The sequence below is a fragment of the Bubalus kerabau genome, chromosome 10 (assembly GCF_029407905.1).
Source record: "Bubalus kerabau isolate K-KA32 ecotype Philippines breed swamp buffalo chromosome 10, PCC_UOA_SB_1v2, whole genome shotgun sequence".
NCBI lineage: Eukaryota > Metazoa > Chordata > Mammalia > Artiodactyla > Bovidae > Bubalus > Bubalus kerabau.
Window position 1 is genome coordinate 20,750,328 of NC_073633.1, and position 21,768 is coordinate 20,772,095.

A 21,768-nucleotide genomic window follows, 5' to 3' on the forward strand; every position below is an offset into this window, starting at 1 on the left:
ATAGCCTATTGTGGCTGGTATCTTTGCTTTTTTCCATATGAACAGCTGATTATTGATTTTCTATTTTTTAAAAATAGGCCATCTTTTCCTGCTGATATAAAACGCCATGCTTATCACTTCCTCAATTCTCATATTTTCATAGGTATATATTTTAGTATATACCTATGAACCTATGAACCCGCTGGTGGCTTAAATGGTAAAGAATTTGCCTGCAATGCAGGAGACCTAGGTTCAATCCCTGGGTCAGGAAGATCCCTTGGAGAAGGGAATGGCAACCCACTCCAGTATTCTTGCCTGGGTAATCCCATGGACAGAAGAGCTTGGTGGGCACTAGTCCATGGGGTTGCAAAGAGTCGGATACAACTGAGCAACTAACATATATTAGTAACTGGACTTTTGAATTACATTCATCAATCCACTTGCCCACTCTTCTACCAAAATCAACTGTTTTAATCGGTAAAGCCTTATAACATATTTTAATGTTTTCAAGAATAGGTTTTCAAGTTTATTTTGCTTTTTCTTATGAATTTACTCTTTAGACAAACTTCAGAATTAAAACCCCATTAGAATATAGGTTAGAGTTACATTGAATTTATATATTAATTGCAGGAGAATTTCTGACTTTACTTATGGAAGCTTCCTCACCTATTTTTCATGTATTAATCTGCTTATACTTTAATATTTTTTGAGCTTCTATGTATGTCAAGCATTTTGCTGGCACCAAAGATAAAAGATGAACAGGGCACAATTCTTTCCAGCTAGGTTCAAAGTCTAGTGGGAGACACAGACAGGCAAGACCATCAATACTAGTCCTAAAAGGGAGGTGCAAGGCATGGTAGAAGCCCAGAGACAAGGTGTAATGAAACTGTCCTGAGTCTGAAGGGGAGTTAGCCAGGGAAAGGGCCTATTGGGCAGGTGGAAATGTATGAACAAAGATTCCAGGTGGGGGTGTGGCAGGAGAAGGGGGGGAAGGTGGGAGCTGCCTCTGCTGTGCGTAGTTACAGATTTTAGGCTTGGTCTCCAGAACAGTAGGGTGAGGCTGACCCCATGGCCTTAGTGTCACCTGTATTTGGGGGCATGGTTTGCTAATTTACCTGAGAAGGAGAGGAATCACATAATTCCCATATTGAGGTACTTCCCTGGTGGTCCATGGCTAAGACTCCATGCTCCCAATGCAGGGTGCCCAAGGTCTATACCTGGTCAGGGAACTAGATCCCACATGCTGCAAGTTAGAGTTCCCATGCGGCAAGATCTCATAAGCTGCAACTAAAGATCCCACAGGCCTCAACTAAGACACAATGCAGCCAAATAAATAAATATATTTAAAAAACATCCATATTTAATCACTTGGCCAGTTTGGTGTATGGTAAGTCGTTTCAGTCGTGTCAGACTCTTTGTGACCCTATGGACTGTAGCCTGCCAGGCTCCTCTGTCCATGGGATTCTCCAGGCAAGAATATGGAGTGGGTTGCTATGCCTTCCTCTAGAGGATCTTCCCAACCCAGGGGTCGAACCCATGTCTTTTTGGTCTCCTGCATTGGCAGGTGGGTTCTTTACCCCTAGCACAACCTGGGTAGCCAGTTTGGAGCATAAGCCAATTCAAATGGTATCAAATGGCTAAGCAAAAAAGAACTAAGACCTACAAAAAACTAACATCCGTTGAGCACCTAATGTGTGCCAAGAATCTTCATGGTATCAGATTCATGTTGTCAGTGTCTGGACAGATATTTTCACATAACAGAAAGCCTCGCGATAACCCAGTTTCTGCAGGTATGATTCCCACTTGACAGAGAAGACAAGGTTCTGAGAGTGTAGGTGATTCCTCTGAATCAACCGGTTCTCAATCCAGGTCCAAGAACTAGTGAGCAGCCGAGCTGGGACAGGACAGCAGGATCTTGCCTTTTCAAAGCTAAGAGTCTTTTGGCCCCTCCACAGCTGCGTCTCGTTAAAAAAGGAGCTAGTTCTCAGCCTGGGGAGGAGAGAGAAGGCTCCTTCTTGGCCAACTTTCATTTAATTTTCCATCAGTAGGTGTCAACTGTGAACTAGTCAGAAATGCTAAAATAACAGCTTAAAAACATAGGAACAGAAATGGAAATGTAATTTTAGCGTGCCTCACCAACCCCCTCCTGAAAATAAGTGCAGCTTTTGGAGTATCTGTTACAGAAATGTAACACTTAAGGACTAAACTCACAGGAATTGCTGGCGATGTGCAATTTAGCAAGTTGGGCTGTTAAAGAAGGAGGAAGAAAAAAAAAAAAAAAGACTCCACAGGCAGAAAATTGAAAACAAAAGGAAACAGAGAAAAAAAAGCTACAGAGCACTGCTTCCTTTGATTGTAGTGGCTCCTAATGGCCTGGGAAATAGCCTGTTGAACTGAGAAAGTCTTGCCTCTGAGAAACATTAACTCAAAGATGGAGCCTTGGATGGAAAAGGAGGCTGGCTTTGGTCAATCAAGCATCAAGGCCTTTGACTGGCAAATTACCAAGGGCTCATTCAGTGCCTACCCTGGGCTGGGAGACGTGCTTGGACCAGTGGGGTGTTTCAGATTAAGGGAAGGCAGGGATTCCTCCCTTAGGGGATTTGCTGTTTGAATTTGGCTACAACACCCACTGGGACCAATGAAGTGGTAATACAAATGCAGGACAAGATCCAGAGACACATAGGAACACACCTCAAGCTGAGAGGAAGGATGTCGCACTGCTGTGGTTTGGGCCACTTGAGGAAGGGGACATGGAGAGGAAACATGGGGTCATGGCTTAAAAATAAGATCTATATTCCTGTCTCAGTTCTGGCCTGGATTTACTATGTGAACGGGGCCAGGCTACTTCACCTTTCTGAGTCCCAGATTTGTTACATGTTGAATAGAGGAAGTTGGGCAGATGGCTTCTGAGACTCCTTCAGGCTCTGACACCGGAGTGTATGAATGAGAATGATTAGTAAGGCTCTTTTCAGTTGCCAGTAACAGAAATCCAACTCCAACCGGCTTAATCAAAAAGGGGGGCATTTATTGGAGGTAATTGTGAAGGCCAAGGGAGTTCTAGGATCAGGTTTGGATGGATCCAGGAGCTGCTAGAGGTTCCTTGAGCTCGGTCTCCCTCCTGCTCCACAATGGTTTGTGCTTTCTTCTCCCTTGCTGGCTTGTCTCTCCATCACGGGGAGACAGCCTTTTTTTGATAGTCCCTAGTTGCTCAGCCCCATCTAAACCAAAGGGAATGGGTTTCTTCCAGAAGAGAAAGTTTCAGGTACCAGCTGAGTCGAAAGGAGATGGGATTGATGGCAGTTTCAAGTGACTGATGATCTCCACATGGGCCTTGAGTGCATTTTGGGTTCAGATAGAGGTGGAGAAGGGGAGGAGCATCCTTGCAGGAGAGCAGCAGGGTTGTACGTATGGCACAGGCCTGACAGGAACCTTTGTGGGGCCCAAGACAAGAGCCCAAATGGAGGCCACAGGCCATATGGCTAAATATTAAAGAGTCATAACTCCCACTATCAATCTGTTAAACACATCTCTCTGCTCATCTGGATGCATGGACCTTCATAATGACCTGAAGGCAGATTCCTGTTCAGAATTTTCACCATCTTTGGAATTTTGCACTGGGGTGAGATGGAGAAGAGGAAGCCTGTAGCCTTTTACTTTCTCTTTTCACCCCTGACTCCCTCCCATATCGAGTAGACATCTCAGCACACACACATCCAAAGTCCGAATCCTTGCAAATGGCTGGCCTGGGGTGCACATGCTGACCCTCCCTGTTCACCTTCAGGGGATTGGCCTGGAAAGAGGCCTGTGCAGGCCGTGGAAGGAGGCTGGGGCTGTCTGAGCAGTGAATTCTGCGGCTCCAGATGTTGAAATGTGGCACTGAGATAGCCTAAGACCTGAGATTCTCTACTTGTGTGCTTGCACCTGGACAAATGTCTCCTCAAACAACAATACAAAAGAATCTATAAGGGGCTACAAATAACTGCACACATGCGCAGTCCAGGCAATTATGAACAATAATATACGAAAAGGCCATACACGAACTCCCATTTCTGAGATGTGGGGAGCAAAAGCAGGGTGCTGTGCGTGATCCCTGTGCTCAGCACCACCAAGGGGGTGGGCAGACCACCTAAGCCGCCCCTTCACCCGACCCAGACCCACCGATTCACCCCACCTTTATGCCACTTAAGGAAGGAGGCCGCCCTCCTCAGAGAGTGGAGAGCAAGCAAGGGCGCCTGTTGCCTGTTTTTGACCCATCTGCAGCACGAGTCCCAGGAAAGCCGAGCCTGAATTTCTTGTCTGGCCTCTTATCAATTGCTATTGACTAAAGAGCCCAAGGACCTGGGTTGGTAACAGCATTGAGGGGTTATGTGGGCTCAGGTGGACACTTCCTTGTGATCCCATAGACTGCCCACTCCAAGGAGAGGGGTGTGGGCAGAGAGGGGCCACAGGAAGAGCCGAGTCCAGGGCAGCGGCCTTCTTGCCCAGGTGGAGGGCTGGTCCTGGCGGGGAGCCAGGAGTCGATGTGTGTCCATGTGGTGAGTTAGATCTGGAAGGGAGAACTGGGAAATAAAATTGAAAATATATTTAGGCTTGAATGAGGATGGCACTGAATTTCAGGCTACAGAGATTGCATTTGTTTCTATGGACACTGGGGAGGCTGCAGGGACTTGAGGACCCAGGGCCAGAGTGACCCCATTGATTCCACATCTGGAAATGTTCTTCTCTCCTGCCCTTGGGGACTCACAGGGGCTGCTTCCTGCATCTACAACATCCTTCACCTCAGGTTCCTTGAGATTTAGCTTTGCTGTGAGAACAAGTCCTTTGGGGGAACATTTCCCTGAACCCTACCCCCAACCAGCCTGAGTGGTTCTTCCCTTGGACTCCTGGAGCCCCTGGGGTTTTCTTCACCAGAGAGCGTATCACATGGACCCGGCCTCATTCCAGCAGCATAGGGACTTCCAGCCACCAGTCTTCTCCCCCACCCCCACCAAATGTTGGCAAAGGAAGGAAATTACTGCAAGAAATACACGGGAGGTAAACTTAAGAGAAAGCATGTTGTGAAAAGTAGCTCATGTACTTATCTCCTCAGAGACTTGGTATTCGCGCTGCTGCTGCTGCTGCTGCTGCTGCTAAGTTGCTTCAGTCATGTCCGACTCTGTGCGACCCCATAGACGCCAGCCCACCAGGCTCCCCCGTCCCTGGGATTCTCCAGGCAAGAACACTGGAGTGGGTTGCCGTTTCCTTCTCCAATGCATGAAAGTGAAAAGTGAAAGTGAAGTCGCTCAGCCGTGTCCGACCCTTAGTGACCCCATGGACTGTAGCCCACCAGGCTCCTCCATCCATGAGATTCTCCAGGCAAGAGTACTGGAGTGGGGTGCCATTGCCTTCTCCGTGGTATACACTCACCTTTAAAAATATGTTTAGAATCCGACTGCTTTCACAACCTCTATCGTGACCGGCCTGAGACCAGTAGTTGCCATCTTTGTTCACCTGGATTGTAATCAGGCCTCTCTTAATTGGCCCCCCTCCCCTCTCAATCTATTTTCAACTCAGCAGCCTGTTAAATGCTAAATCATGTCATGGGTGATGGTTTCCCAGCTCAAAAGAAGTGTCAGAGTCCTTATAAAAAGTCTAGAAGAGCTTTATCTTCTAGATCTCTAGACTTTGTATAAGTGGGGGAAGGGGTGAATTAGGAGATTAGGATTTTAAGACTGACACATATACATTCTTGATAGTAGTGTTAGTCGCCTGGTCCTATCTGACTCTGTGAGACTTCACAGACTGTAGCCCGCCAGGCTCCTCTGTTCATGGGCTTCTCCAGTCCAGAATACTGGAGTGGTTTGCCGTTCCCTTCTCCAGAGGATCTTCCTAACCCAGGATCAAACCCAGGCCTCCTGCATTGCAGGCAGATTCTTTACCGCCTGAGCTCTAGGGAAGTCCACACACTATTGATACCATGTATCAAATGGATAACTAATGAGAACCTACTGTATAACCTCAGGGAACTCAGGGAACTGTGGTGACATAAATGGGAAGGAAATCCAAAAAGGAAGGGATATATGTATACCTATAGCGGATTCACTTTTCTGTACAGTAGAAACTAACACATCATTGTAAAGCGACCATACTCCAGTAAAAAATTAATTAGAAAAGATGTCCAGAAGGAGCTTACGTGCAACTGGATTCCCTGTGGCTCTTAGGAAATGCAGATTCTGATTCAGGAGGTCTGGGGCAAGGCTTGAAACTCTGCATTTCTAATAATAAGACAGCCCACTCCCCATGGATGACGCTGCACAGACGAGGGCCGCGCTGTGAGTAGTGAGTCTCCGGGAGGGTGCCCCCTCTTCTGAGTGCATCTACCACCCTTGCCCTCATTCCAGGGTAGCCATCTGTCCCTGTTTGCCCGGGACTGCCTTGGTTTATTTATTTATTTACTTTAAAAATTTATTTATTTATTTATTTATAGCTGCACTGGGTCTGCATTGCTTCAGAGGCTTTTCTCTAGTTGCAGAGAGTAGGGGCTACTCTATAGTTGCGGTGTGCGGGCTTCTCACTGAGGTGGCTTCTCTTGTTGCGGAGCTCTGGCTTCAGCAGTTGCAGTTCCTGGGCTCTAGAGCACAGGCTCAGTAGTTCTGCAGGGGGTTAGTTGCTCTGTGGCCCTGCATGTGGGAACTTCCTGGATCAGAGATTGAACCTGTGATTCCTATATTGGCAGGCTGATTCTTTATTACTGAGCCACCAGGGAAGCCCCTGCTTTGATTTTAAAATAGAAAGTTCCACTCCTGGGAATTCCCTCCCTGCAACTATCTGGTCACTCCCCAGCCCCTCCTCTCGGACTCACTTCCTCCCAGGCCGTCCCTCCATCACCACCTCTCAGCAAGGCATTCTCCTTACAACTGCTCCCTCCCCGGCTTGCATCCTCTGCTTGTTGCTCTTCCTGTTCGTTTTTCCTCTTAAAAGTTATCACCCACTAGCACGCTCTTTTATGTATTTATCTCATTGATTGTGTTTCTCTCCGCTAGAAAGTAAGCTGCACAGAGCTGAGGCATTTTCTCTTGTCACTAAAGTACCTGCGGAGCCTATAATACAGCCAGGCACAGAGCGGAAGCTCCATAAAAATTTTGAAGCATTAGGGTCTTCCCTGGTGGTCCAGGCTAAAACTGCACAATCCCAATGCAGGGGGCCAGGGTTCAATCCCTGGTCAGGGTACCAGATCCCCCATGCTGCAACTAGGAGTTCATGTGCGTGGTGGCAAGTCACTGCAGTTGTGTCTGACTCTTTGAGATCCTATAGACTGTAGCCCACCAGGCTCCTCTGTCCATGGGATTCTCCAGGCCAGAATACTGGAGTGGGTTGCCATGCCCTCCTCCAGGGATCTTCCTGACCCAGAGATTGAACTCGTGTCTCTTATGTCTCCTGCATTGGCAGGCGGGTTCTTTACCACTTGCGCCACGTGGCGTGCCACAATGAAGGATCCTGAAGGTTGTAACTAAGATTCAGTGCAACCAAATAAACAAATACTTAAAAAAATTTTTTTTAAGGATTAAATAACTGCCTGAGTCTCCAAACCAGTGCTTCTCAGACTTGGATGTGCACATATATCCTCTGGGGAAATTGTTAAACGGCAGATTCTGACTCAAGAGGTCTGGGGTAGAGACTGCATTTCTCATGTGCAAGGCTTCAGGTGATGGCTGGAGGCTCTAAATGCTTGTCCCTTTGCTTCAGTCCCAGGTGCCCCCTCCTCTCTCTATAAGGAGGGTGATCTGGATTTGGAGGTGGGACAAGGACTCCTTGGCAGTGAGAGGAGCAGGTGGGATGATCCTAGTTCCCGTGATGAGGGGTGTTTGGCTCTGGTGTGGCTGGGTGGCCATCCAGCTGGCCCATCCAACTGATTGACTCAGTGATGAAAAAGGCCCAGACCAAACTTTCCCTGCTCTGAGCTGGCTTTCAGGAAGAACTGTTCCCCCTCCCACTTCTCTTCACTGTCTCTACAGCTGGCTTGACGAGTAAAAGACTTCTCTCCAGAGCCGGGCTCTGTTTGGCGTTGCGCCTGCTGCCGGCAGCTGTCGCTGAAGTTGCCATTAATGGCACAAATGGAGTCTCTAAAGGCCGGAGCCTGAGCCCTGGTTGGCAGGGGGCTGGGGGTGTGTGGGCTGTGCAGACAGATGGGAATTCTGCCAGCGACCGGGATCCAGGCTGCACTGTCAGTCAGCCGGACGGCCAGACAGTGGGCTGGCCAGCCAGACTACCAATCAGCCAGCCGGCCAAGGCAGAACATTCACCCAGGACGATTGTTTCAGGGGACTTGGGGTAAGCGTAGATAAGCTCTCAGCTTCTTGGAGCTCAGGTCTTAGTTGAAGTAGGAAGATTTTGACATAGAAAAACTTGAAGAATAAGACAAGATCCTGGATAAAATTTTGGGCTTGACTTATTTCTGTGGAACCAACCAGAAGAGCTACAGGAGTTCTGATAAATGGGACTATTTCTTCTTCCCAAGACTTTGATTCACTTTAATACAGTGTTTTAAACTGACAACAGAGATGCTTTCTGGGATACTGCATGTACTCATTAGAAAGCTGTGACGTGTAAAATTTTTTAATTTATGGAAGCAAAATAGAATTATGGGTGGTACTAATTGCCCATTATCTAAAGTTGCTGAGAAGTTTTAAAGGTATTGAGGGTTTGTATATACTTGGGCTGCCAAATTTTGGAATTTCTAGCTTTTAAAAATATCAGTATGCTCAAATATTAACTGAATAATGCTGATACTGAGGTTGGTGCTGGCGAGAGTCACTTTTGCTGAGAATGTTCTATGTGCAAGGCACATGTTCTCACTGCATCCTCATGACACTCCATGAGGTCGTGGTGATCGTCAACTCTGGAGCCACCCGGGTTCCATCTGCCACTTAGCTGGTCACTGTCCTGCCATCCTCCCCAACTGTCATTCCTTGTGCTTCCGTAGGTGACTCTACCCCAGTGCAGAGGTGTGACATATGACTCAGACCTGGCCAATCAGAGCATTTCCCTGGCCATGGTGGTTGGTTCAGGGATGGTCACATGACCCAGGGAGAGCCAATGATGCTTGGGAACAAGATCTGACTCTTTCCTCAACTTCTCAAGGATGAGAAGTTGAAAGGATAGACCAGTTTTTGCCTCCAGCTTGTGACCATGAGAGGAGAGCCTCTCTGAGAGCTCTGGGTGGGTGATATCTTCCCAAGGGGGAGCTCAGAGCAGAGTCTGAGGGTAGAAACCAAGGCCTGGTGACCCATTTGCTTGTTTTTGCTGGAACCAGTTTGAGTAATTTGTATGTTACTTGCAACTCAAAGTGTCTTAGCTGATCGAAAGACAAGTATCACTCATGTTTCCATGTTGCAGACAGAAAGGTTCTATCTGTTAAGCAAGGGATGATGACAGTTGGAACTGCTAGGTACAGGGTGCCCCACGAGACATGGGGCTGAGTGAGAGGGCAGGAGAATGGAGGATAGCATGGTTTCTGATGGCGTGGCTGGGAGGATGGTGGGGCCCTGCCCTGAGAGAGAACTGATTTGTGTAATGCCCAGGTGGGAATGGAGTTTGAAATTTTAAGGAAAACATGGATTGGAGACAAAGGTTTGGATGCAAAGCAAAACCAACCAACCAACAGCAACAAATCAGCTACTCTGAAGGGAGCTGTGTAGTAGACAGGGTCACTCCAGGTCACCCAGCTGTAGGGAAAAGGGTATCTTTCCTTGTGTGAGGGGCATAAGGAAAACTTTTGAGTCTCAGGGGCAGAGGATTGAGTTATTTATTTCTTAGGTAATGGCACACCTCTTACCGGTCCCCATAAAGCCCTATGCGTTTGTTTGCATTTGTTATTTAGTCCCGTTAATCTCCATCCCCAGGGCTTCTTTGTGCTTCCATTACAGAGGGCACAGATTCTGTGCCTGGTGGGGGACTAAGATCCCACATGCTGTGCAGCATGACAAAAAACCTTCCATTTCTCTTTTCTCCCTGTGCTCCAGGCAGCTATTTTTAATAGGTTTAACAGGTATCTTGTAGCCTGTATATGTCCCTGCAAAATGTTTTGTTGTTTTAACTGATGTAAGTGGAATGGTGCTATAGAACTCACTCTATGGTTTACTTTTTTTTTAAACAAAGTACCATGTTTCTAAGATGCATCCATGTTGCCATGTGCTCATTTAATCCCTTTCTTTGACCTGCTGCACAGTACCCATCATGCATGTCCTCCGCATCTCCTTCTCTGCCCAGAGCACTTCCACTCCTGGCCACCCTGTGTAATGTTGCGGTGAACATCCTGGCACACGTCCACTTATGAGCCTGGTGAGGATTTCTGTGGGATATGTGTCTGCGTCATTGTCATCCTCCAAGACGGCCCAGTGTTTCTTGCCTCCTGAAATTCACACCCTCCCGCTTTGAACAGGGCTGGCCTGTGTACTAGTAGGGTTTTGCAGAAAAGCTGGAATGTGACTTCCAAGGTGAAGTCATAAATGATCTTACAAACAGGCTTCACTCTTGGATCACTCACTTGGAGGACAGCAGCTGCCATGCTGTGAAGGCACTAGCTTCATATGCATGTGGTGAGAAGCAGGCATCCTGTCAACAACCAGCATTGGCTTGCTCTCTGTGCGAGTGAAATGCCTTGGAGCTGGGTCCTTCAGCCTCAGGCTAGCCTTCAGATGATAGCCCCAACTAATGTCTTGACTGCAAACTCACATGAGCTAGAAGCATCCAAAAAAACTGCACAAAACTACTCTGACCTACAGAAACCGCAATCAAGGATGTTTATCATTGTTTTAAACCATTAAATTTTGAGGCTGTTTGTTATGCAGCAGTAGCTAACTAATACAAACTAACAAAACCCAGGAAGGAGTTGCTGGCTCATAGGGTGTTCCTATACAGGTTTAGATCATGTGCATAGTTCAGAGAATCAATATGTTTTAAAGACTATCATGGAGTTGGCTATTATTTGTCCAGCCCTTTTCCGTCTGGGTGATAGGCAGTAGGTGAATAGAGTCCCTTAGGCATAAGGCCCTAGAATGGAGTCAGACTATGAAAGCTATTGCGGGAAGATTGTCTGTGCCAGGAGCCAGCATTTCTGGAGAAATTTCAAAGGATTTCCCAGAGGACTATCTGTTGTGGGTCAAAGCACAGACTCTGGTTGGGCCAGCAAGAGCCTGGAGGCCCCTGGGGTGAGCTGACCCTTCTGGAGGGGAGCTCAGCTAACATGACCTGGCTGCATGATAAGCAGACACAGTGCAATTACTCTTGGCCAGGTTGTTGAAAAACTTCAATTTGCAGATTGAAGGGATGGGATTTCATTTTCTCTTATTTTTCCAATCTTGGTCTGTAAAATAGATTCCTGCAGTGTCATTTCTCTGATCACTCCAATCTTTGTTAAGGAAATGAGCTGCTGGAGTTCAATGTCTATTTTATTTCGAGTGCTTTAGCAATCCCCAGATACTGGGGCCACTTTGATGTCCCAGGCCATTGGAAATTGAGCTGCTCCAGCCAGGGATTTTTCCATTTTCAGTTGTGTTTCATTTTGCAAGTTTTATTCAAAAAACATAACAGAGTTCCCACTGAGGACAGAAGGGCCGGAACAGCTAACTCACACATAACAGCAATACTATATTCTCACTGCAATATCCCCTAATGACCCTCTGGCTGAATAGCACTTTGTGATAACAGAGTTATCGAAGAATAACTTGCCCAGTGCCACCCAGCTACTGTGGGCCATGTCTGCCCAGGCCATTTGACCCCTAATGCTCTCTGTACTCAGGCCTGATGCCATCTCTATGATGAAAAACGTCTGGATATATATAGTGGTGATAGATATACAACATTCTGAATATACTTAATGCCAGAACACTTAAAAATGGTTAAAATAAAATAAGGACTTCCCTGGAAGTCTAGTGGTTAAGTCTCTGCTCTTCCAATGCAGAAACCTGGGTTCAATCCCTGGTCAGGGAACTAAGATCCTACATGATGCACAGTGTATTCCCCTCCAAAAAACCCCACAAAAATGGTTAAAGTAGTAAATTTTATGTTTATGTATATTTTACCACAAAGTAAATAAAGTAAAATAAAAAGTAAATAAAAAGATGTGCCTCAGTCCACACTGCATTGTAGCTTTCTGTTTGGGAGAGGGTCTTCTAACCAAGGGTCATGGGCTCCTAGAGGGCAAGACTCTCTTGTCTTGTTTTCATCTGTGTTTGTCCCGTGGCTTTCAGTTACCTCCCCATTCCTAAATGTTGTAAAAGCTCCAACTCACAGCCTGGAGGCTTGACCTCTTCCTTGTGGTCCGGCGGATCTGGTGAGGTAACTAACTTCAGAGCCAAAGCAATGCCCCTCCCAGTAATGGCCAAAAGAGCAAGGTTTGGGCCCCCACATGCTCAAGTGACCAGGAGCCCTGCCTCTCAGATTCCCTTCTCTCAAATGTCCAGGCATCCCCCAGCCTTACAAGGGGCCAGGCCAGTCTACTCTCAGAGCTGGAACAAAAGGGCCAAAAGATGCTCCATGCATCTAAAAACTGCAGTACCACCCAGACGCTCTTCAAGTCAAGGACAGCTGAAGTCTGGGGCGGGGTCTAAGAAGATGCTCTGTGAGCTGCAGCTGCCTTGCTGGAGTGTGGTGCCCATGACAGGGCTGACGAGCATCGCCTGAGACTGGACCAAAAACCCTGGAACTGTGTCCTGACCCAGGGCACCTTCCAGATCAGAGTTCTGGATGCAAAGAGGGCTAGTGCAGTCATCCTGAGGTTCTAGTCTTTAATACCCCATCTGGCCAAGGACGTTGTCAATGCAAATCAATGAGGAAATTGTTGGTTTCAAGTTCAAATCCAATTCATTTGAGGACAAGGGGAAAAAGAATGTACTGGCGTATGTAAATGGCTATGTTTGGGGTTGACTTCTGCAGAGGGGGCCCAGGGGTCAGTTGAATCATCAGGACTCTCTCTCCTCCTCCTTCCTGGCCTGTGTGCTCTCTGGTTCTATTTCACACACAAGTCCCTTCACTATGGAGCAGGCAAGAGGGTGATGGGTGGTTTCGGACTCATATTCTCTCAATTTAGCAACAACAATTGAGAGAGTTTATTTTCCTTGTTAGCTCTGGCAGAAACGTCACAAGACAGCCTCTAACTGACCAGACCAGGAGCATTTGTGCCTCCTTGAATTAATCACAGTAGCGCCTTGTGGAGGGCTATTCTGATTGACTGGGCCTGGAGCCTCATCATTACCAAGGGAAGCTGGATTCATATGATTGACAGGTCCCGCAGGATCCCCAGGGATCCGGGAGTAGCACGTCATGGGAAAAGTGGCCTCAATATCAGAGAAGAGAGATTGGAAAGTGGGAGGGGTCCTCAAAGGCTTTAAGAACTGGAGTCCATAAAAAGTCCCACATGTGCAGGCTCCCACTGTGGCTCTTTAAAGTCATTCCTAGATCTTCTGCCAGAAGAGTCAAGCATGATGAGAGTTATGTGTGGCCCAGAGCTGGAAGCCTAGGCAAATGAATGGGTGAATGAGTGAATGAATGAATGAGTGAATGAATGAATGAGTGAGTGGGTAGGTGGACTGACCGACTGTACTAAACTTCAGAAGGAAGTGAAAAAATAAGACTCTATTCCCAAGAGGTATCGGCAAAAGGCGTCTCTGGCCAGCTCGAGTCTGGAGCTATCATATCCCAAGTCAATTTTCAGACTTGAACAAAAACGTGTATCTATTTCCCTCTGGTTCCCTCTGCCTCCTCTCCCCCAAAAATGTGTCTGCGGGGACAGATGGCCCTGTGTCAGCGTCCCTGTGTGATATTGATGTGAACAGCGAAGGAAGGCGACATGTCTCATGGCTGTAAAAATAGACGTGCATTAGGAATGCATGAAGTCAGACCCCTCCTCTGGCCACGCCGGGCGTGCTATTCTAAGCCCAGCACTCATGGGTTTGGTATCCAACCACCCGGCAAGGCAGAGCAGTGGTCTGGAACTTGACATTTAAAGGGTTTGAAAGAAATAGAAAGAGGCATGGAGATTTCTTTTTTTAAATCAGTCTGGCTATTTCTGAATGGGACATGCCAAAGAAACCGGAGATCAAATTCACAGCATTTTTGAACGATAGCGTCTGAGAGATGGAGGGGGCTGAAGGAGCTGTTCTGTCTGGTCTCCCTCCCCATGCAGGGATTCCTTTCATGAAACCGCTGATGATTGTCTAGTTTCTACTTGGATACCACACATGAAGAGGAGCTCTGTACCTTGATGGGAGGCGTTTCATCCCCAGGCTTTGTTGGATGTTACTGGTTGCTACTGCAAAGTGCTTCTAAGAATATATTGAGTTTTTGTCTCTCTGTAATGCCCTCTCGTGACCTTGGGGTTTCGGTCTATTTTGTGGTCTGCAAATGTACGTCTGCTGGTATTCCTTGGGTCTCTGCTATCTGCTCAGCCCTGCACAAGGAGCTGTGGAGGCTAAAAGAGAAGACACAGTTTCTGAAAGCCAGCTAGCACACAATCTGGGGAGATAATGAACATGTGTGGAATAATGAGATAGTGCCTGGCGACAGGATATTATTAAATCTGACATTGTGTGATACTGCCTGTTTCCTTCCCAGTCAAAATCAGTGGCAATTTTTGCCACCCCCATGTTGGCTAATGGCACCTACGCTTTAGCAACCTCTCTGCCCCGGGTGCTTGGAATGACCTTGGCTTATTTGTACTTGCTTCTCTCCCCAACTAGTCCCTCTCGAGTCCTGCAGAGTGGTGGCTCACCAGTGCCTCCCACCTTCCATCTCCGCTCTGCTCATCTCATCCTCACAATCTTCTACTTGGGATTTGAGACACTCTTAGTTTTAATTCTTTATCTTTTGGCCATGCTGCACGGCATGTGGGATCTTAGTTCCCCTGACCAGGGATCGAACCTGTGCCCCGAACATTGCAAAGCGGAGTCTTAACCACTGAACCACCAGGGATGCTTATGGTTTGACTGTGCATTACTCCCCTCTGGCTTTGTCTTTTACTTACAGCTCCTCCACAAGCCCAGCTCCAGCCATGCTCTCTGGTGGTATCCACCATCTGCCTCGAATGCCCCTGCTTGCTCCCTCTATGCCTTTGCTCCTGCCACTTCGCCTCTGACTTCTCTTTTGATCCAGATTCCATTACTTTTTTGAAGTCTGGTGGGAAACTTGCCTTCTCTGCGGTCCCCGTAAAGACGGTTGTCGTTTCTCTATAGCAGAACTGGCGGTCATCCCTTGAACCCACTCTTGGTTTTGAAGGCTCACAGCCCCATATGATGGGGAAAAAAAGAGTGGGCTTCTGAAGTCATAAGATCTAGGTTCATATTTTGACATTGTCACTTACTGGCTGTGCTCTCAGGCAAATCACGCACTGGCTGTCAGTTTTCACATCTGCCTTGTGGGATTAATTTCACTTACCTCCCTGGGTTGTGGATTAAGTGAGATAATGCATGTGGCATATCTTTTAAATATGCAATGCCTTATAGGTATTGGTTACAGCTATGATCATGTATTTTAAAAGAGGAGGATCAGACCTTTTTAAAATCCCTGGGATTTATATTAGCAAATCTTTATATTGGGCACCTGCTGTTTGTCTGGCTCTGTGCAGTGCATTTAGGGGGTTAAAAGAGAAGGCATAGTTTCCAGCCAACGAACTCACACTCTGGGGAGATAATGAACACATGCAGAGCAATGAGACTGCAGGCTTGGACAGGGTGTTATTAGGTTTGAAGTTGTGTGAGCCTGCCTGAAAGTGAGAGAAGGTTATTGAGAGGGAGGTGGTGTGGGAGAGCTAGGGTCATGGGAAGGCTTCCTGGAAGAGGCAGCCTGGAAGCAGAGCTTGAAGGGTGGGCAAGCCCTGTGAAGGTGGAGAGGAAGCAGGAGGGCCATCTTGGTGGGGAGATTCCTCTGAGGACTGCTGACCACCCTGGCCAGTGTTAGACAGGAGAGGGAGTTGGGTTCAGGCGGGGCTGTGCTGAGAGCTACATCTTGCCACAACCCAGGGTCTGGGGTTCGAAACTGGAGAATTGCTTGTCACAGATGTGCTGTGTGTGCTTAGCTCTCAGTCGTGTCAGATACTTGCTTACTCTTGCAGATGAGAAAGCTGCAGCTTGGGGTGCTAACTGGTTAGGAGGGGAGGGACAGGATGCTCGCATGTGCTAACTGCTTTTGATATACTGAGAGGAGGTATACTTGAGGTCCAGCATTTTCGGGTTTGACTTCCTCTTGCTTCCTGGAGAGTCCCCTGTGTGTTGGCGAGGAGTCACCCATGTGAGGGTTGTTTCCCCAGGGAGTGTATACCAGGCGTGAATGGACATTGGGGGCTCCAGACTGTCTCTGAAGAAGGAGCTCAGGGAAGGTACTCTGGATACCTCACACGCTGCATTCACAGGTAGATTAGATGTTAATACGGAGAGGCTTTGCAGAGGGGGTGATGACGGTGATGCGGGGACCAAACTCCTTAGCTGTCTCTTGGTGAGATCTCTGACCCACCCACCACTGGGTCTCGCTGTTATCAGTTCCATCCATTGTAATGGGTGCAGAAGCCATTTACCTGCTGTTATTGCTAGGGTATCATCATTTTCCCAGTTCCTGGCGGATTTAAGATATGCTCTCAGGAGGCCTATTCAGAGAATGCCTCATCTCCTGTCCAGTCCTGATGGCCCGTCTCAAGCAGCACAGGCTGGAAGGGGATGGGGTGCTGAAGACCGCTGAGCTCCCAGTGAGAGAAGTGATGGCAAAGGCTGGGGTGACACTCAGAGCCGCCTTTGTTCTTGTGTTTGCACAGCCTTGAGCAAACAAGTCCCAATAAACTACATGACATGTGGATATTGAGAATGCAAAGAGAAAGTGTCTCCAGAACAATAAAGGAATTACAGCCAAGATTGCAGTACAGGAAGAGGTTGCATTGTTTAATGTCCCTCAAAGGCACAGGTGGTTTGGTTTCCCAAACAAGGAATGGTTATCTGAAGGCTGGGGGACAGAGCCTGGTGTCAGGGTTTCCTTCTTACAACATTAACTTTATGTGACCGGATGCTGACTTTGTAGGCAGGACATATGCACCCATTTTATTTAAACCTCTTGAATGATATGAGAAGACACCAGCTCTTAGAAGTGCCAGCCTTGCTGGGGAGGAAAATCAGGCAAGAACAAAGCAACCAGGGAATAAAGGCCCAAACTGAGACACAATGGCTCCATAAACTCAGACCCCTCTTCCAGGAAGCCTCTGTCCTTCCTTCCCCTGGCAATCAGTTGCTTCTTCACTCCCATCTGCAACCCACAGTCCCAGGCTAGCACAGACTCAGGTTTTACCTTCATGTAGTAAATTCTTTATGTGTCTATCTCCGTATTAGACCAGGGGTCAGCACGCTATAGCCCAGTAGCTTTTGTGAAATGAAAGTTTAATGGAGCATAACTCCACCCATTCATTTGTCCATGGTCTCAGGCTGCTTTTGTGTTAGAAGGGCCCAGCTGGGTTCTTGCCACAGAGATGGTCTGCAAAGCCATACACAGTTACTATCTGGCCCTTTGCAGAAAAAGGGTGCCAATTCTTGATTAGACAGTTGGCTGGTGGAGGGTAGGGACTGGGTCTTATTCATATCTTACCCCCTGAGTAGAGTGCTTCTCACAAGGTGGATTTCTGTTAATGTTCAGTTAAAGGAAGCAGTGTCCAAGCAGGAGAGAATGAATTGCATCAAGGGGAAACAGTTCAATTACTTAAGAGCAAGAGCCGTTTTCAAGAATTTTAAAAGCCTTCATTTCCATATACAGACTTGAGAAGCTAATTGCACAACAATCTTGTCCTAATGTTAAAGCAGCCCCTCAGGTCTCGTTAGATAGCACCTTGTTAACCCAGTTCAAGGAAACCTGCTGATTCTTGATAATAAAAAAGTTCCATTTCTATAATCCAGACTGCTCTCTCCTCACCACTCTAATCTCCCTCTAGTCTGAATTAGACGCTAGATAGATATTTCCTCTGAATTGGAAAGACTATGAAAATAATCTAAGGCAGCATTTCTCAAACTGTTGAGACTGGAAAGTACAATACCATTAAAATTTTTTTTTTATAATATGGAACTTTTAAAAAAAAGATTTTTTAAAAGTCTTCATTGGATTTATTAGATTATCGCTTCTACTTATGTTTTTTTTTTTTTTGGCCATAAGACACGTGGACTCTTAGCTCTTCCACCAGGGGTCAAACCAATACCCCCTGCACTGGAAGGTAAAGTCTTAACCACTGAACTGCCAGGGAAGTCTAATACAACACCATCTTATGCGTTGTGTATTATAGGCCTGGTACTCAGGGCCCCTAGCTTCCCCAGGGCCTGAGAAATGATGGCCACATGGAAATGCAAAAAATGTTGCCTCCAAAATTAACATTCCATGCAACTGAGCAAGACCAATATGAAAGAATGTTTAATTAAATGTCTACTAAGCAAATGACATTATGCTATCTCTGACTCAACTCCTAGAGTTACTTATAAATTACATCAAAGGGAGGAGGGCTGTGAGTGCATTTTAAGATGTTTGGCATAATATAGGGATGGGGCCTCTGGATGTGGGAATGAGCTCAGAGGAGGATGCACATTTTGTGGGGTCCAAAACTCGTACAATTTTTGGGGTGCTCTCTAAGAAGATAGAGACAGCAAGGTCTTACTTCTTTGAACGTTACATAAACAGATGACCCGATGAACACTTTGATAGGATCCTTCTAGAGCCTAGGAATGACCTAGGAAGATGAGAGGCTCTGAAGTTTAAGTGCCATGAATCTGATGGTAAATAGTCCCGTGAGTGGGTGGGTGGGTGGATTGATGTAGTCAAATAAGCTTGGGAAGTGGTGTCTGAGTAGCCGTGGAGAATCCTGGTAACTCTTTAAAGGTTCTGAGAAGTCTTGCAATTCAGAACATTAACTTTCTTTGAGCTGGAGTTTCCAAAAATTGCTTTTGCTATAGACACTCTGGGTGAGTATTTTTTTAAAAGTGTATTTAGTTTTGGCTGTGCTGGGTCTTCGTTGCTGTAGGGGCTTTTCCCTAGTTGCAGTGCTTGGGTTTCTCATTCTCTTGTTGTGGAGTGCAGGTTCTAGGGCATGTGGGTTTTTACAGTTGAGGCACACGGGCTCAGTAGCTGTGGCTCCCGGGCTCTAGAGCACAGGCTCAATAGTTGTGGCTCCGGGCTTAACTGCTCCTCGGCCTGTAGGATCTTCCCAGATCAGGGATCGAATGTGTGTCTCCGGCATTATAGGCAGATTCTTTATCCCTGCGCCACCAGGGAAATCCTGGGTGCATATTTTTGAACAACTGAGAAGCAGGCTGGCAAAGGCTGACTCCCCCTGACTTTGACTTGCAGATACAACAAGTCAGAAAGGTGCTTTCCTGACAGCAGCTGTTCAGGAGGAAAGGGCTTAGTTTGGAGGACAGGTTCAGACATGCTCATTAGGAATTTTTAATGCAATAAATTCTTTTCTTCAAAAAGGGATTCTGCAGCTCAGATGTTCTTTTGCTCAGAAATGTCAAAGAACGGAGCATTTTGACTCAAATGATTGCAAAGGGGCTTGATGTATGGATTCCCATGTTTTGCTTTCTCTTAGCGTCATTTTTTTTTTTTTTTTCAATAAGAGTTTGGTGCAAGACTGGTGACATCATTTTGCAGGTCCCAGTGCAAAGTGAAAATGCTGGGGGAAAATAATTTCCCTTCTCAGAAATTATTAAGAATGTCCCGAGAGTGACAGCAGAGTGTTAAACCACATGAGGGGCCTTCTGAGCTCCAGCCCTGAGTGGCTGTGTGGGTCACAGACCCATGACTCACGAGGTCAGTCCTGGTTCAGTGAATATTTGTATTTACTTGCTTCAAAGTTCAAAGTTCCGAAGATATTGAGACTCTGTATGGAAGGTTCAGTGGTTTAAGGCAAGATTGTGATTTTAGTATAAAGCACCAGAGACGGACACTGAGCCGTGGAGTACGTTTTTACAGAAGTGAATCATTAATTGAACGTTCTCAGCATCACTCCAGCCTTTTCAATGATTCATCAGCAGTGCTGCTGCTGTGTAGTTCGCATTAGGGTTGTAATTAGCTGAGGCTTCTCAAGTGAAAACCCTCTTCTAACCTGGGTGCTTTCAAAAGCAGTGCTAGTTACTATATATTCAGGTAGATGGGGGTCCGCTTACAATAAGTCCCTCTTTTCCTGGCTCGTAATAATTAACCCCTTCTATCAGGGGAGTCAGTCTAATTGCCTTTGCTGTAAACAGTTGGTAATTATGAGTACAGCGATGGCAGGAGACGGTGGGGACATAGAAGGGAACCGTGGCTCCTGTTTTCAAACCTGCATCTTCAGCAGCCCCAGGAATGTGGCTTGTGCCTGGAGACGCGGCAGCAGCAGAATCAGGGGGCGAGGTTTTCCCTTCCTCTTGATTTAGGCTTTCAGAGGGGGTGGTCCCTGCAGGTGAGACAAAGCAGGCACCGGATAAAGACTTTCTGGGCTCCTGTGACCAAACGTGGATGGAGGAGGGTTTAGAGCAGGGGTGCCCAACTGGCCAGCCATGGACCAGTACCTCCTGTCATATCAGTGGTGGCATTGTATTAGAAATAAAGAGGGCATGGTAACCCACTCCAGTACTCTTGCCTGGAGAATCCAATGGACAGAGGAGCCTGGTGGACTGCAGTCCACAGGGTGGCAAGGAGCTGGACATGATAGACTGACTTAGCAGTGGCACAAAGTGCACGATAAATGTGATGCACTTGAATCCTCCCGAAACCATCTCCCCTTCCCCCGGTCCGTGGAAAAATTGCCATCTATGAATCAGGTCCCTGGTGCCAAAAAGGTTGGGGACCACTGGGTTAAAGACTCACTCTGAACTGTCTCTGTTGTTGCTGTTTAGTCGCTATGTTGCGTACGACTCTTTGTGATCCCATGGACTGTAGCCCGTCAGGCTCCTCTGTCCCTGGGATTTCCCAGGCAAGAATATTGGAATGGGTTGCCATTTTCTTCTCCAGGAGATCTTTTTGACCCAGGGATGGAACCTGTGTCTCCTGCATTGCAAGTGGATTCTTCACTGCTGAGCCACTGGGGAAGCCTCTGAACTGTCCCTATCTTTTCCTTAATCCAATCTGGGCTGAAGTGCCCAGAAACCCTTACCAAGTTCATGCTCAGCTGGCCTTCTGCCTCCAGAAAGAAGCTCTGCCAGGTCTGCACAGCAGCTGACATCTCCCTGTTCAGGAAAAGAGGACTTTGCCCAACAGAAGTGAGAGTAAGGCCTGGAACCTGAGGATGGTTAGGGCAAGGGGCTGGGGTGATGGGTGTGTGCCCTGGTTCCCTACCTCTAGGCCAGAGAGGATATGCTTCCTGGGCCTTGAAAACGGCAGTGGTTTCATTGAACAAGTTTCCCCCTTTTTACGTTTAATCATGTCATGGTTCTGAAGAGCTGAGGGGAGAGAAGGGAGGGAGGGACAGTGGGGGTCCAACAGGGGCCTGGAACCTTGACCTCTGCCTGAGCTCCAGGGCCACTAGGGCAGTTCCGGCACCTGAGGTCTGGGAGGCGGGATGGCTGTGCTGGATATATGGCCAAATTCATGACCTTGGCTAAGAGCCTTCTCCTTAACAGGTCGGGGGAATCTTCTGTATTTGGGCTTTCTGGTGGCTCAGATGGTAGAGAATCTGCCTGGAATGCAGGAGATCTGGGTTCAATCCCTGGGTCAGGAAGATCCCTTGGAGAAGGGAATGGTAACCCACTCCAGTATTCTTAGCAGGAGAATCCCATGGACGGAGGAGCCTGGTGGGCTACAGTCCATGGGGTTGCAAAG

General features: G+C 47.3%; 2 long non-coding RNA genes across 2 annotated transcripts in view; one reads left to right on the plus strand and one right to left on the minus strand.

The window, feature by feature from the left end:
* The window catches only part of LOC129620979 (uncharacterized), a 36,747-nt gene extending 31,233 nt beyond the window's left edge, over positions 1-5,514 (minus strand). The window contains exon 1 of the long non-coding RNA XR_008698968.1: positions 5,386-5,514. This is a non-coding gene — a long non-coding RNA (uncharacterized LOC129620979). The remainder of the gene's footprint in view (positions 1-5,385) is intronic.
* Positions 1-21,768, plus strand: part of LOC129620978 (uncharacterized) — a 103,386-nt gene that overhangs the window by 74,298 nt on the left and 7,320 nt on the right. The window lies entirely within an intron of this gene.